This window comes from Artemia franciscana, chromosome 19 (assembly GCF_032884065.1).
Source record: "Artemia franciscana chromosome 19, ASM3288406v1, whole genome shotgun sequence".
NCBI lineage: Eukaryota > Metazoa > Arthropoda > Branchiopoda > Anostraca > Artemiidae > Artemia > Artemia franciscana.
Window position 1 is genome coordinate 35,705,349 of NC_088881.1, and position 13,223 is coordinate 35,718,571.

The following is a 13,223-nucleotide window of genomic DNA, read 5'->3' on the forward strand; positions in this document are numbered from 1 at the left end:
TCTCTCAACTCAACAAACACAAAGAAGACTTATGAACAAATTACGGATTTGTAAGCAGTCTTTAACGATATTTCCGTCATGATAAATTTTCCAAAAATATATTAAAAATAAGAATGCTAAACTACCTTATAACTTCATCAAATGCTCCTTTCAGATCCCGAAAAGCTGTTCCGGCTTCCGGGGGAATTGTTATGTCACTCGTAATTACCTTTCCATGTGTCATCCGGCATTTAAAAGAGTAATTAATGTGGAGTTCAAATATTGAGAAGACTGTTTTAATGAGAAAGTAAATATGTGGGAGGTTGTGAGAAAATTAATACAATCTTTTCCCGTTAAATTCAAATAGGCTAGGAAAAAATAAGACGTATCCAGGAGGGCTAAAGGGTATGTACCCCCCGTCCGAAACCTTTCTCCTCCTCGGAAAAACGTAACGAAACGAAAATAAACAAGTCTTTCATGCGTTTCATAGTGGTTTCATCCTGGTTTCTCACAAAACATTGAGCTTTAAATATTATAGGAATATGTTGAAGCTTGTCTTAAGTTTAACACGATCCTTTACTTTCCTTTGTAAAACTTCTTTTCTAGATAGTTGTGTTGTAATTAATGTTTATTAAGGGCTTATTTTTGGTTTATTTTGATAATTTTAAATATATATTTATAAAACTATGGTATTAATTAAATAAACAAAAAACAAATGTTTTTAACTGAAAGTAGGGAGCAACATTAAAACTTAAAATGAACAGAAATTACTCCGTATATTACTCCGCATTCCCACGGAGTAATATAGAAATTACTCCGCATTTTGTAGCATCTTCAAGAAGCTATGGCCTGATATTAAAATTGGCATCTTCCACCAATGAATGCTTGAGTACTTTTTAAATATAAATTTTCAATTTAACATGGGATTTTGGAGTTCCATCAGTTCACTTAATCACGGCCTTAAATGTTAGGGTGGTTCTTTCTCAAATTGTCACATACAACTTTTTTATATCCAAAGAAGGAAGTAGGCCTAGTCCTTTTTTTATAAGTCAAAAGTGATTAGAGATCAATCAGCCATGGAAGTAATTTCTGGGAGTAAATACTACCCCCCCCCCCGAACAGAAAATAGAATCATTGTTTAAACACTTTAAGAAAATCCAAAACTTAAATTAATAGTTTTTGTACTTCTCATACATTTACTTTCTATTATATAAATCCCTTAAAAAACAACTATGCTATGTTGTAAAAGCCACCCCTCTTTGCAAAAAAGTAAACTCAACACAGACTACCAAAAAAGTAATGATAGGCCTATCAATTTCTTTGCCTCAGTGCCATAGCAAGACTCGAAAACAAATTTTTGACAGTAAAAAGAAGTAAATATTTTGCTTTTCAGTCCCATTGTGACGTGGCAGCACAATCCTGAAATATTATTTTGACAACCTAAAGAAGTTAGGATTTTAAATTTCTCCTTCTTGTTATTACAAAATGAAAATTTTCGCCTCGCAGTTGGGTTTTGCCGTAATACGGACAGATTCCATTGATAAACCTAAATTTAATTAAATACTTTTTGACGGTATGCGTTACTATACATTAGTAAAATCTAACAAAGACCATACAAAGTGACTAATATCTTGTTTCAAACTTGTTTGCAAAAAGAAACAGTCTTAATATTGGCAAATTTATGAAAAGCTCAACTGTTAAAAATTAATTACAAAAAAAAATCACTTTCGTCCAGATCCAAGCCAGAGGAAGAAGTCCCAACCACAAATCCAACACCATGTCATGGGGGGTGCACCCCCGTGCCCTCCTTGGATCCGCCCCTGTTCAGATTGAAAGATGTAGCTCTCATTTGAAGACTGAGCCGCTTTGAGGCGAAGAGGTTTACATGAATGAACTTCTGAAGTTTGACTTTCTCTCAACTCTACTTTTTAAAAAGGTAAAAAAGCTTTAGCGTAAAGAGTGGGGCGTTAAGGAGGGAGCAGCCCCTTTCATGTACGGAGTGATTTCTGTTCGTTTTAAGTTTTAATTTTGCTCCTTACTTTCAGTTAAAAATACCTTGTAATTTTTTTTATTTAATTTCTGAACGTTTTTGAATTAATGCATATTTTGATTTTGGCTCTCCGCACATGAATAATTAGAACAAAATTTGCATATTCATTTATATTTTTGGCTAAATGGTTTTCCCATAGTTTTGATTGGACGATTTTGAGAAGAAAGGAGCGAGGGAATAGACCTAGTTACCCTCCAGATTTTTGGTTACTTAAAAAGGCAACTAGAACCTTTAATTTTACGAACATTTTTATTAGTAAAAATATACATAACTTACGTATTAACTTACGTAACGAGCTTCTATATTCGTATACGTATATGAGGGGTTTCGCCCACTCGTCAACACCTCTCTCTTTACATTAAACCTTAAATTTTGTCCCAATTCCTTAAGAATGACCCCTGAATCACAAAGGCCGTAGAATAAATAGTTGAAATTACTAAAATTACTTCAGCGTAAAGAGCAAGGTATTAAGAGAAGGTGAACCCCTCATATGCGTAATAATTTCTGCTCGTTTTAAGTTTTAATGCTGGTCCTTACTTTCAGTTGAAAGAACTTTTTCATTTTTTTTATTAAATGCAAAAAAATCCTTCATGGAAATTTTCTTCCACCATGAAAAATTCCTCCATGGAAAGTTTTTCCCCCAAAGAGAGCGGATCCAGTCCGGTTACGTCAATCACGTATCTACGACATTTATAAGAGTTTTCCAAGAATTCCAGTCTCCCCCTCTAACTTCCCCCAATGTCAACAGATCTGGCCAGGATTTGAAGTTAACAACAGGATTTGAAATTAACAACCCCCAGCTCCCCCATAGAGAACGGATCCGTACCAATTATGTCAATCTCGTATCTATAACTTGTGCTTATTCTTTCCATCAAGTTTCATCCTGATCTCTCCACTCTAAGCGTTTTCCAAGATTTCCGGTTTCCAAGATCTTTGTTTCCCCCCTCCGGCCCTCTATGTCCCCGGATCCAATTCTAATTGAAAATAGAGTATCTGAGACATAAGATTCTTCTATATAGCACGTTTCACTAAGATCCAATAACCCATTCGTAAGATACCTCGATTTTCACTTTTTCCAAGAATTCTGGTTTCCCCCTCCAACTCTCTTCAGTGTCGCCAGATCCGGTCGGAATTTAAAATGAGAGTTCTAAAGCACACGATCCTTCTAGATATCAAATTTCATTAAGATTTGATCACCCATTCGTAAGTTAAAAAACCTCATTTTTTCTAATTTTCCCAAATTACCCCCCTCCCCAACTCCACCAAAGAGAGCGGATCCGGTTCGGTAATGTCAGTCACCTATCTTGGACTTGTGCTTATTCTTTCCACCAAGTTTCATCCTGATTTCTCCGCTTTAAGCGTTTTCCAAGATTTCGGGCCCCTTCCCCTAATGACACTGGATCCGGTCAGGATTTAAAATAAGAGATCTGAGTTTCAAGGTCCTTCTAAATATGAAATTTCACTAAGATACGATTACTCTTTCGTAAGTCTGATATACCTCATTTTTTCTAATTTTTAAAATTAACCCTCCCCCAACCCCCCCAAAGAGAGCAGATCCGTTCCAGTTATGTCAATTCCGTATCTAGGACTTGTGCTTTTTTCCCACCAAGTTTCATCCCGATCCCTCCACTCTAAGCATTTTCCAAGATTTTAGGTTCCGCCCCCCAACTTCCCCTTCACCGGATCCGATCAGGATTTGAAATAAGAGCTCTGAGACATGATATCCTTCCAAATATCAAATTTCATTAAGATCCGATCACTCCTTCGTAAGTTAAAAATATAGCATTTTTCTAATTTTTCAGAATTCACCCTCCTCCCCCCAACTCCCCCAAAGAGAGCGGGCCCATTTAGGTTATGTCAATCACGTTTCTAGGACTTGTGCTTATTTTTCCCACCAAATTTCAGCCCGATCTCTGCACGCTAAGCGTTTTGCAAAATTTTAGGTCCCCCCTCAATTCCCCCCAATGTCACCGGATCCAGTCGGGATTTAAAATAAGAGCTCTGAGACACGATATCTTTCCAAACTTCAAATTTCATTAAGATCCGATCACTCCTTCGTAAGTTAAAAATACCTCATTTTTTCTAATTTTTCAGAATTAACCCTCTCTCCCAACTCCCCCAAACAGAGTAGATCCGTTCTGGTTAGTCAATAACGTATCTAGGACTTCTGTTTATTTTTCCCACCAAGTTTCATCCCGAACCCTCTACACTAAGCGTTTTCCAAGATTTTAGGTTCCCCCTATAACTCCCCCCAACTTCACCAGATCTGGTCAGGATTTAAAATAAGAGCTCTGAGACACGATATCCTTCCAAACATCAAATTTCATTAAGATCCCATCACCAAAGGGTGAATTTATCACAGGGAAGAGCATTTCCAGAAAGGGGATGTTGGATTTTCCAGCTTTATTTGAAAAAAATTTGGTTACTTTTTAAGTAACCAAAAAATTGGAGGGAAATTAGGCCACCTCCCCCGCCCCTTATTGATCAAAATCATCCGATCAAAAGTTTGAAAAAACAATTTGGCCAAAAAAATAATATGCAAATTTTGTTTTAATTATTCAGTTACGATGAGTCAAAATCAAAACCTACATTAATTCAAATGCGTTCAGAAATTAAATAAAAAAGAAGTTTTTTTCCCTGAAAGTAAGGAGCGACGTTAAAACTTAAAACGAATAGAAATGGTTCCGTACATAAAAGGGGCTGTCCCCTCCTCAATGCCCCGCTCTTTACGCTAAAGTTTTCTATTGTTTTAAAAAGTAGAACTGTGACAGAGTTAAACTTTAGCGTAAGGAGTGGGGGCGTTGATGAAGAGACAGCCCCTTTCATATACTGAATCCATAAAGCACGATCAAGGGATTAGAACCCTCCTCCTCCCCCCAAAAATTTTTCTCCAACACAAAAAGACGTATTAAAAATACATAAACGTAGTTTTAATTTGTTTTTTAAGGTTTCTTTTTGCAACCCCTCCCCCCAGCAAGCCTTAAATGGTATTAAAGTTAAAATAAACAAACCCAATTTTTTTTTTAAACTTGAAGACTTCTAAATTGCAATTTGAGATCCGATGACAGGTTATGGTTTTAAACCGACAAGACCGGAAAGATAACGAACAAAGTTTGTTTCAAATATGCCATAACATGTCATTTCTCCCTGGGTATTTGGTAGAACAGATCGTGCGTAATGTATCAAGAAATAATAAACATTAGAGTGGTATTTCGCGTTTGGTTAAAGCACCTGCTATTGAAAGTTATGGGAGAGTTAATAGTAGATATGAGAACTTGCTTTGACTGTATATTTGTTTTGAATATGGGAAGCAATTAGTTTTGGGTTTACTCCCAAAGCAATTAATTTACCTCCACGGAATAGTTCGTACAATCGAGAAAATACTTGGGAAATTATAGAAGAAAAATTATCGTTAATACAAGAAAGTTAGAGAGATCTGGAGTGCGTGTTGATGGGTGATTTTAATGCGAATACCGGCATGGAGGCTGAGATCTTAGATGTGTTGATCCCAGAATTAGGTGATTTTGTCCCAATTTGTTGTAGAATAACACGAAGTAACAAGGATGAAAAAACAAAAATAAATGTATGGAGAAGAAAGCTCCTGGTGCTTTGTGGGGAACATGGTCTTATGATTGCAAACGGTAGGTTTGGGAATGATAAGGGTACGGGGGAGTATACGTGCCTTTCGAGACCAACTCCAAGTGGTGTAGATTATGCGCTAATTAAAACGCAATTTGTACCTGAATCAATTAATATGGGAACATTAACTTTAGTTGGATCTGATCATAGAGCTATTAAGCTTCATGTGAAGGTTGGGCAGGTTCAGGACCGCGTCCCACGAGTAAGAAATTTCTACAATGTGGAGTTTAGAAAAGTAGGTTCAGAAAAACGAATTAGAAGTGATTTAACAGATAAAGATACTGAGGCATTTAAAAGGGAGCTCTTGGAATCGATTCATGGCCTGATTACCTGACAAGCTGATTCATGGCCTGATTACCTAAAAAATCGGAAGGTCATTGCGTAGATCTTCAGGAGATAGCGCACACCCCAGAGACAGTTATTTATCCTATGAGGGAACACGATTATGATCTAGTGGGTGATGTGTATGGCCAAGACATTAAGTTGGTATTTAAGAAATTAAAAAGGTGGTACTGCTGTGGGTGGTGATGGTATACCAATAAAGTTATTTAAGGACTTTCTTACCATTTTATGCCGACAATTGTTCTTCTTTGTAATAAGGTTTGAACTTCAGGACAATGGCCAAGCGTTTGGAAGACATCATTGTTTATACCACTTTTTAAGAAAGGAAACCCGGAAGCTCATGAGAATTATCGTTTAATTGCACTTGACTCTGCTTTAAGTAAGGCATTATAGGAAATATTCTGCAAAATAGTAATCCAACCAAAATCGAGTGGGAGTGTAAAACTGCCAAAAAAGTAATGGTAAGCCTATCAATTTCTTTGCCTCAGTGCCATAGCAAAACTCGAAAACAAATTTTTGACAGTAAAAAGAAGTAAATATTTTGCTTTTCAGTCCCGTTGTGACAGCACAATCCTGAAATATCATTTTGACAGCCTAAATAAGGTAGGATTTTAAATTTCTCCTCCTTGTTATTATGAATTTTTTTTTCCTTGCAGTTGGCTTTTGAGGTAATACGGATAGATTCCGTTGATAAACCTAAATTTAATTAAATACATTTTGGCAGTATGTAACATCAGTAAAATCTAACAAAGACCACACAAAGTGACTAAAATCTTGTTTCAAACTTGTTTGCAAAAAGAAACAGCCTTAATATTGAAAAATTTATGGAAAAACAAATTATTTAAAATCAATTACAAAGAAAAATTACTTTCGTCCAGACCCAAACCAGAGCAAGCAGTCCCAACCACAAATCCAACACCATGTCATTAGGGGGTGCACCCCCATGCCCTCCTTGGATCCGTCCCTGTTCAGATTGAAAAATCTAGCTGTTAAGTTGGACAGCTTTCAACAAGTTGGGCTGCTTTGAGGTGAAGACCCTTATATGAATGAATTTCAGATGCTTAAAAACAAATTTAATGTATCTTAAAACCATATAACATATAACATATGTCTTAAAACCATATAACATATGATATGTATATAAAAAGGATTGTCCCTCCCTCAACGCCCGCTCTTTACAGTAAAACTTTGTATAAGAATTCTAGCAAATTCCTCTGGTGTAAAATTTCTCATGATAAATTTACCCCCTAGAAACTCACCTCCCATTGGAAATTCTCCCTGTGAAAAATTTCACTAGCAGAAAATCCCCCCCCACTCAAAAAACGTATGTATACTACCCTATAATAGGCTACGTAAGGAACTGGCAAAATTTATAACTTAAATCTATTCCCAGGAGGATCGTGGTATCTCGAAGGTATAATTGTTCGGCCTTTCAACTATCCTGAACAAAATAATACTTCTACTACAAACAAATTACCACAGCACCAAGCCACATGAGGCCAACACGGTTAAGCTCAGTCCTCTTCCATCCCAGTCTATTCAAAGCTTCCTTCTTTACACTCTCTCAGAAAATTCCCATTTCATTTAAAGCTTTCTTTATGAAATCCTCCCGCCCCAACCGTGGATAACAACCTTTCTGTTTAGCCCTAGACGGCTAGCAAAAGAAGGATATGTCATCCTTGTTCTGCAAAGCGTGCCCTAGCCATCTTAACCTTTCTCTCATTACAGCCATAGAAAGCAGAATGCTATCTCAAAATTTTGATTCGACCATTCTAATAAAAAAAAAAATTCTAGTTGTGGATTCCCTTCAGAATTAAGCATACTTATATTTGAAGAAAGATCTGTTTTCACTTAAGTTGTGATCCTTTTTAAGATTACAAGGGATCCCAACGTGCGGCAAATATTTTCGGGAACCCCCCTCCAATGAAAATATTCTCTCACAAAAATTTCCTCTATTGATAATTTTATTAAAAACTTAAATGTTTGGGTGGTTCTTTTTCAAATCGCCATATACAATTTTTTATTATATTTAGCTAATGCCCAAGCTTCTTTGTTTTTTTCGCACTTCAGAAAAACAGAAAAACTTTTTTGCTGAAAGAAGTAGGCCTAGTCCTTTTTTTAGAAGTCAAAATTGATTGGAGATCAATCAGCCATGGGGGTATTTTCTGGGGTAAATACCCCCCCCCCTAACGAAAAATAGAATCATCGTTTAAACACTTTCAGAAACGCTTTGGCCTATTAGCCTATTCATAATAAGAAAGCAATATGGAGCAACCTCCCTCAGGTAATAGGTAACTAATACGATTAGTTATCTGATTGTTTCGTACTTAGACAGGGAGATGTTTCAAAACAGTGCATTTTAATGTCAAAACATCCCAGCTCTCATTGAAACGCCAGATAAATACATAGGGTAATTAGTTCTGAGGAAGTGACGAACAGAAACACCGTCACAGAAAGAGAGAGAGGGATAGACATACAGAGAAAAACACACAAGGTCCTTACACCAAAGTTTTTTTTTGAACATTCAAAAAAACTCATTACGCTTATTAAACAGACCGTGTATTTCAGGAGTCATTCTTAAACAATTGGGATAGAAGTCACATTTTAGCGTAAAGAGCGAGGAATTGAGGAGAGGACAGCTCCCCTTACATTAGTAATAATTTCTGTTCGTTTAAGTTTTAATATCGCTACTTATTTTTAGTTTTTTTCAATTTAATTCCCTTTTGAATCAAAATGCTTGACAAATATCTTCCCGGGACATGCTTTAAAAATAATTGCATCAGATTTAGAGTAGGCTATATATATATTTGGTTTTGGACGGAAGTTAGTAGCTTAACTCTGTAAGCTAAGCCGGAACCAACCCTGCCCTGAATGGGTACCTGAAGAAATCTGGAGAAAATAAGCAGGAAAGATGTGCAAAACAGCCGAATCGTTTTCCCCTAACCTCCCTTGCGCGTCCTGACTAAAGGACCACGTGACCGAGATCAGCACCGCGGTTTTGGGCCCTAAGGGGCCTGTGGTGTCATAATTACTGACTTTCGTTTTGAACTCGAAATTTCACTTCGCTTTCTCTTGTCCTCAAAGGCGAAATTCTTTACTCCTCGCTTTTATTTTTTATATGTTCTGATACTCGCTTTTGCATGCCTGCTAACTAAACAATCATTTCTTCTTCGCTTTCATGTTTAACACATTTGATTCTTCCTGTCGCTTGAAATTCTCGCTTTCGATTATCTTCTAACCACATTATTTGTGGTTCGTACAAAAAAAGTTTGTAGAAAAAAAATCTAGTTGCCTTTATAAATAACCAAAAACTGGAGGGTAACTAGACCTCCTCCCCTACCCCTTTTTATCAGAAAGTTTCATCGTCCGATCAAAACTTTGAGAAAACCATTTAACAAAAAAAAATTAAAATGCAAATGTGCAGTGAGCCAAAATCTAAACATGCATTAATTCAAAACGTTCAGCAATTAAATAAAAACAAGTTTTTTTTTAACTGCAAATAAGGAGCGACATTAAAACTTAAAACGGCCAGAAATTAATCCGTATATGAAAGGGGTTGTCCCCTCCGCAACATCTCTCTCTTTACGCTAAAGTTTTTTTATTGTTTGAAAAAGTAGAGTTATGACAAGAATCAAACTTTGGCGTAAAGAGGGGGCGTTGCGTGAGGGGACAACCCCTTTCATGGACGGAATAGTTTCTGTTCATTTTAAGTTTTAATTTCGCTCCTTGCAATCAAAAAACTTGTTTTTTATTTAATAACATAAACAACAGGATGCTAAAGTGGCCACAACTTCTTACAAATATTGAATATTGTATCTTTGTTTTAAGGTTTAATGTTACTGTTTTATTTTAGTTTGAGACAATAATGTAATCATAATAGCCTAATACTTTTACATAGGCTAATTCTTTTTAATTTGTCTTTATTCCTGTTTGAATGCACACTTTTATGCAGAGAGAGAACGTTGTGGTGGAATTGTCCAGAGGAAATTTTCAGCAAATTGAATCAAATTGTCAGGCAAGATTTACCCATGGAAAATATGATTAATATCTACCAACATACTTCTTGTTATTGCATATAATAGATAGATACGTTTATTTCAAAAGCCGAAAGGCCATATACACACAAAAATATAAATAAATAACAAGCAAGGAAATGAACAAAAGTAGAAATTACAAGTACGCACAGAAACAGAATACAACGCGAAAATACCTAATCTAATGACGAAAGAAATTAATCATATAAGCTTTTTCTTCTTACTAAGGATTTATCTAGGCTACACTCCCACTCGATTTTGGTTGGGTTACTATTTTGCAGAATATTTCCTCTAATGCCTTACTTAAAGTAGAGTCAAATGCACTTAAACGATAATTCTCATGAGCTTCCGGGTTTCCTTTCTTAAATTAAATACAAAAAACTAGTTTTTTTACCTGAAATTAAGGAGCGACATTAAAAATTAAAACGAACAGAAATTACTCCGTTTATGAAATGGGTTGTCCCCTCCGCAATCCCTCGCTCTTTACGCTAAAGTTTTTAATTGTTTTAAAAAGTAGAATTGTGGCAAAGAGCCAAACTTTAGCGTAAAGAGCGAGGGATTGCGGAGGGGACAACTCATTTCATATACGGAGTAATTTCTGTTCGTTTTAAGTTTCAATGTCACTCCTTACTTTCAGTTAAAAAAACTATTTTTTTTAATTTAATTTCTGAACGTTTTTGAATTCATGCATGTTTGATTTTGGCTCTCCGCACATAAGTTATTGAAATGAAATTAGTATATTAATTTTTTTTTGGCTAAATGGCTTTCTCTTAGTTTTGATCAGACGATTTTGAGAAATAAGGGGTGGGGAAGGAGGCCTAGCTGCTCTCTAATTTTTCGGTTACTTAAAAAGGCTACTAGAACTTTTAATTTTTAATGAACGTTTTTATTAGTAAAAAATATAGGTAACTTAAGAATAAACTTACGTAACAAACTTTTATTCTTTTATTTTTATTATGTGTACGAGGGGGCTTGTACGCTCGTTAATACTTCGCTCTTTACACTAAATCGTAAGTTTTGTCCCAATTCTTTAAGAATGACCCCTGAATCAAAGAGGCCGTAGAATAAATAGTTGAAATTACTAAAAATATTTTAGCATAAAGAGCGAGGTATTTATCTCCTCCTAAATACCTCTCTCTTTATGCTAAAGTATTTTTAGAACCCCTCATATGCGGAATAATCTCTGTTCGTTTTAAATTTCAATGCTATTCCTTACTTTCAATTGAAAAAACGTTTTCATGTTTATTTTTTCATTGTTTTTTTGTAGTAATGCTAGAAAATCCTGCGCCCTTTTCATAGAATTTTTCTTCCCCCATGACATATTCCTCCAAGGAAAGATCCTCCCACATAGCCCTCTCCCATCAACCCCACCCCCAAACCAAAAAATCCCCCTGAAAACGTCTGTACACTTCCCAATAACCATTACTATATGTAAACACTGGTCAAAGTTTGTAACTTGCAGCCCCTCCCCCAGGGATTGTGGGGGAGTAAGTCATTCCCAAAGACATAGTTATTATGGTTTTTGACTATGCGGAACAAAATGGCTATCTCAAAATTTTAATCCGTTGACTTTTGGAAAAAAATAGCGTGGGACGGGGCCTAGGTGCCCTCCAATTTTTTTGATCACTTAAAAAGGGCACTAGAACTTTTCATTTACGTAAGAATAAGCCCTCTTGCGACACTCTAAGACCACTTGGTCGATACGATGACCCCTGGGAAAAAAAAAAAAAAAAAAAAACAAATAAACACGCACCCGTGATTTTTCTTCTGGCAAAAAATACGAAATTCCACATTTTTTTAGATAGGAGCTTGAAATTTTTGTTATAGGGTGCTCTGATATGCCGAATGCGATGGTGTGATTTTCGTTAAGATTCTATGACTTTTAGGGGATTTTTTTTCCCTTTTTTCCAAAATAACGCAAATTTTCTCAGGCTCGTAACTTTTGATGACAGAGACTAAATTAATTGAAACTTATATTTTTAGAATCAGCGTGGAAATTCGATTCTTTTGATGTATCTCTTAGCATCAAAATTCCGTTTTTTAGAGTTCCTTTTACTATTGAGCCGGGTCGCTCCTTACTACAGTTCGTTACCACGAACTGTTTGAAAAAAAATAATTCGGTATTTCGGGGCTTATGACATTATTAGTCCTTTGCGGAAGTTAGGCTCAAAATTGGAAAAGGATTATATTTTTTCTCTGGGCCCCTTCCACCTCTTAGTTCGTTTATTTTCCCGTTAGTTTTCACCTGTTTTCGCTTTATAGTTGTGTTATCTCTTAGCAGTTCTTTCGTTAGTTGAGTTATGGTTGTGGTATATATGTTTTATCGCTCGTATAGTTGTGTTATTTTCAAACTATACTCCATAATAGAGAGGTTCCGAACACCCAGCATTGTATAGATAGATAGATAGATAGATAGATAAGTGTATTTCAAAAATCCGTGGGCCATATACACAAAAATATAAATAAATAACAAACAAGCAAGGAAATTAACAACAGTACGAACACGCACAAAGAACAGAATTCAACGCAAAAAGTACCTAATCTAACTACAAAAGAAATTAATCATATAAAACTTTTTCTTCTTATTAAAGATTTATCTATATATACTCCCACTCGAAATATTGTGGTTGGGTTACTATTTTGTAGAATACCCGGAAGCATCAAATTAACCCCATGCAAATAAATTTCCCGTAAATCCAAGAGCACCGGGCATTTCTGGAGAAAATGATCCAAGTCTTCATCATAATCTTTACAAAGGGGACAAACATACCGCCTATCAGGACCAACTATCATTTTATTTTTGTCGAACGTTTTATGCCTGTTCTGGATTGGAAGATAATTTGCTCTATGCTGAATCCAACGACGTAGAATCATAGCCGGTAAGTTAAATTTAAAATAAACTTCCTCCCCAAAACTAGGTTTTGCCTGATTATAATGTTGCAGGGTTGCAGAATCAAAAACCAGCCCTTGCCAATACTGAATTTCCTGACACTCTAATATAAATCGTACCTGGCTTTCTAAATTTGTTGGTACATCACGAGAGCAAAGACCATTATTCCATAAATAAGGCATTCCTACTTTTTCTAGTAATGATTTAATTTGGGATGGCCACGAGGTTTTTAAACCACATTTCAACATCTCTTCATATGCCGCTCTTACTAGTCTATCTTCATTACTCT

The 13,223-nt window shown here is 35.8% G+C and overlaps 1 long non-coding RNA gene across 2 annotated transcripts in view; it reads left to right on the plus strand.

The window, feature by feature from the left end:
- LOC136039058 (uncharacterized) overlaps positions 1–13,223 on the plus strand; it is a 46,165-nt gene that overhangs the window by 1,127 nt on the left and 31,815 nt on the right. Inside the window, exon 2 of one of the 2 annotated variants that reach the window (XR_010620370.1) lies at positions 6,563–6,613. The exons of the other annotated variant lie outside the window; for it this stretch is intronic. This is a non-coding gene — a long non-coding RNA (uncharacterized LOC136039058). The remainder of the gene's footprint in view (positions 1–6,562; positions 6,614–13,223) is intronic. 2 annotated transcript variants of the gene reach the window in all.